The sequence below is a fragment of the Postia placenta genome (genome assembly GCF_002117355.1).
Source record: "Postia placenta MAD-698-R-SB12 unplaced genomic scaffold POSPLAscaffold_7, whole genome shotgun sequence".
NCBI classification, from domain to species: Eukaryota; Fungi; Basidiomycota; class Agaricomycetes; order Polyporales; family Adustoporiaceae; genus Rhodonia; species Rhodonia placenta.
The window spans coordinates 825,953-829,489 of record NW_020169838.1 but is presented as its reverse complement, the minus strand read 5'-3'; positions in this window follow the sequence as shown (position 1 = coordinate 829,489).

The window sequence follows — 3,537 nt, the reverse complement described above, 5'->3', positions numbered from 1 at the left end:
CACCGACGTCGGGTGTGCTTAGGGGTGTAGATTGAGAGCCTTTTCCCGCCTTCGGTCGAGGGGGCGTTGAACTGGTCGAGGAACGGGAGGGTGGAAGACATGTTGGTGCGAGTGGGAATGTAGCGACTGGGTAGAGCTGCTGACGACTTAGCTCAAGTCCTTCCTGTTCTTATATTCTGCCAACACTTCGTCAGCCGTCCCAGTCAGGTTCGCTTCGGGCTCCCATGAGTCATCGGCTGTTGAGTAACCCTTCCACCTGACGCGATATTCGCGGCGCCGCATCCTCTTGTTCTCTCGATGTCCGATGATGGCTTCGACTTCGTAGTTATCTTCGCCTTCGATAAGGTCAGGGGGTGGCCTCGTGTAGTTCGGACCATGGATCTCCGTTTCCGAGTAGATAGAAGCCATTCGTGGAAAACGGGGTGGACTCGCCAGGTGCTAGGCAAGTCTAGCTTGTACGCGACCGTTCCGATCTTGTCTAGGACTTTGAACGGCCCTTCTCGCCTCGGGGCTAGTTTCCTGGACGGGTACGGCAGCTTCAAGTTCCAGGAGTCTAGCCATACCAGCTGACCTTTACGGAAGGAACCCCCCTTCCTTTTTACTCTCTTGGCCAGGACGTTCTGGGCCATCTCCATTGCCGCATGTGCTTCTTCGCGGATGTTTTGCAAGTCCTTGAGGCGATAAGCTGCTTGGGGCGTGTTTGATCCGGGGTGCGCGGTGGGTATTCCGCGAGGTTCGTATCCCATCATGAGTTTGAACGGGGACGCCTTCGTCGTGGAGTGCTCGCGGGAGTTGTGAGCAAATTGCGCGGTGTGAAGATGGTCAGCCCACTTATCCGGGTCATTGGCAGTGAAGCAGCGGAGGTAGATCTCCAGTTCTTGGTTCACTCGTTCTGTCTCGCCGTCGGTTTGCGGATGGAATGCTGTACTCATGGCTGATTGGACCCCAGTCATTTTGCAAAGTTCCTGGAAGACTTTGGACGCAAATTGCGGTCCTCGGTCACTGATGATTTTGTCTGGGAGTCCAAACCACTTGTAGACCTCTCGGTACATTGCATCTGCCGTCCCAAGAGCGTCAATTGTTTTGTTGCATGGGATGAAAATTACCCCCTTCGTAAGGTCGTGGTCCACTACGACCAAAATGGAATCAAAGCCATTGGACGGTGGCAAGTCCGTGATGTAATCGCACGAGAATGTGCTGAAGGGCTTGGCATTTGCACGGGGCCGAATGGGGGTGATGGGCGGACGGGCTGGATGCATGTTAACCTTCATTTGCTGGCAGATGCCATAGCCGTTAACATAGTGAGCAACAGACTGGGTCATGCTCAGCCACCAGTAGTCACGGCGCAAGCCGAGGAGGGTTTTCTGAACACCGGGATGTCCTGCGGAGGGGAGGTCGTGATAGTGGGAGACAAGACGTTTGCGAAGAGACTCATCTGGGGGTACATAGACCCGATCCTGGTATAAGAGGAGGTCATCATCGATGGACCAGTCTGTTCTAGTGCGTGGTGTTCCTCCAGTGTGCGCTGCAGTGAGGCCTTCCTTCATTATTGGGTCGTCCTTAAAGGAAAGGATGGTGTCGCGGGTGTCGATGTCGACGGCAGCGACCCATACTTCCGGTGGGAGCATAACGACGTTGGTGTTGTCATTTGAGCCGTCGTCATGGTCGGGTCGGCGGGAGAGAGTGTCGCTCTGCACCATTTGGGTACCAGGAACGTGCACCAGGCGGAAGTCAAACTCGGTCAGTTTACTCGCCCAGCGTGCTTGTCGTCGGTTCATGTCTTTGGCCTGCTTCCAGTATGTGAGATTCTTGTGGTCGCTGAGAATCGTTACTGGGTATGGGCTGCCAATGAGGTAGTGCCTCCACTCATCTAGTGCGCGGATGACCGCATATAATTCCCTGTCATAGATGTTGTAGTTTCGTTCAGCCGCATTGAAGCTCTGGGAGAGGTATCCGCAAGGATGCCAATCGCCATTGTCATCACGTTGGCGTAGCACCGCTCCGGTGGCAAACTTTGAGGCGTCGGTTTCGATGGTGAAGGGTCGGTCAGGATCCGGCATACGTAGTACCGGTTCTTCTAGGAATGCCTTTTTGAGGGTCTCAAAGGCTTTCTGTTGGTCAGATCCCCAGGTCCAGGTGATGTCCTTCCGGGTGAGAGCAACCAGCGGTTGCGCTTTGTCCGAGAAGCCTTTGATAAACTGGCGGTAAAAGTTTCCAAATCCAACGAAGGCGCGTACTTGCCTGAGGTTGGACGGCACCGGCCAATCTGCAATGCCAGCTAGTTTGACGGGGTCCATTGCGATTTCTCCTGGGCGGATGATCATGCCGAGGAATTCGACTTCGGTGACGTCGAAGGCACATTTCTCCGGTTTGAGGTAGAGGTCGTGTTGTCGAAGTCGTTCGATAACACATCGTGTTCGTTCTTCGTGTTCTGCCTTGTCCTGGGAAAAGATCAGGATGTCGTCCATGCAAATGCAAAGCCAGCCTTCTTGAAGCATGTCTGCGAATATTGTGTTCATCATCCGCTGGAACGTAGCGGGAGAATTACACAGCCCAAAGAACATCACCGTTGGTTCATACAGCTGCAGCGGTTTGCCATCAGTTCCGGGTACGATGAACGCTGCCTTCCATTCGTCTCCTTTTTTGATTCGGACATTGTTGTATCCGGCACGGAGATCCATCTTCGTGAACATCTTGGCGTGCTTCAACTTGTCCAGGAGGTCTGATATAAGCGGAAGCGGGTATCGATCCTTGACCGTGTTCTCGTTGAGCAGCCGGTAGTTTTGGCAGGGGCGTAGTGAACCGTCCTTTTTACCAACAAAGAAGAATGGACTCGCCAACGGGGATTTCAAAGGGCGAATGTACCCTTTACTCAGGTTCTCCTCGAGGAACTTGTCGAGTTCCTTTCGTTGCTGCGGGTTGAGCGGATAGACCTGTTGCTTCATGTCCGTGAAGCCCTCCTTGAGGTTGATTTCGTGGTCATATTCGGTGTGGTCTGGAAGTCGCGCAGCCGTGGCTTTGTCGAAGACGGGGAGGAGATCGTGTAGGTAGGATGGTACCATCTGTGGTAGCGTTCTTTCTGTCTTGCCTTGGGCGTTCGAGGCTGCAAGTTCGGTGGAAGTGGTGACGTGCCTAATGTCGTGGTGGACCTTCCAGATCATGCCGTTGTGAAGTCGTTTGTAGCCAGATGAGGGTTCAGGGAGCCGCTCCTTGAGCGGAACATCCCTCACTGCCAGGGGTTCCTGTTTCTCGTACTTGGTGATCATCGGTGCTCCAGATAAGTAGGAAATGATGAACTCATCATCGTCGATGTCCTCCGCTTGTTCCTCGATGGACGCAATACCCGTTGACCCAAACCCATCTTTCCCGCGTTCAGTCTCGTCGACACAGTCGGTTAGCATTACTGGTGGAGTGCTTATCCTTTCAAGGATGAGCTGGGCAACTCGGTCGCCGGCTTTGACGGTGAATGGGAGGTCAGAGTTATTGACCAGCAGGACTGAGACCTTGCCTCGGTAATCGGAGTCGATTACTCCTGCA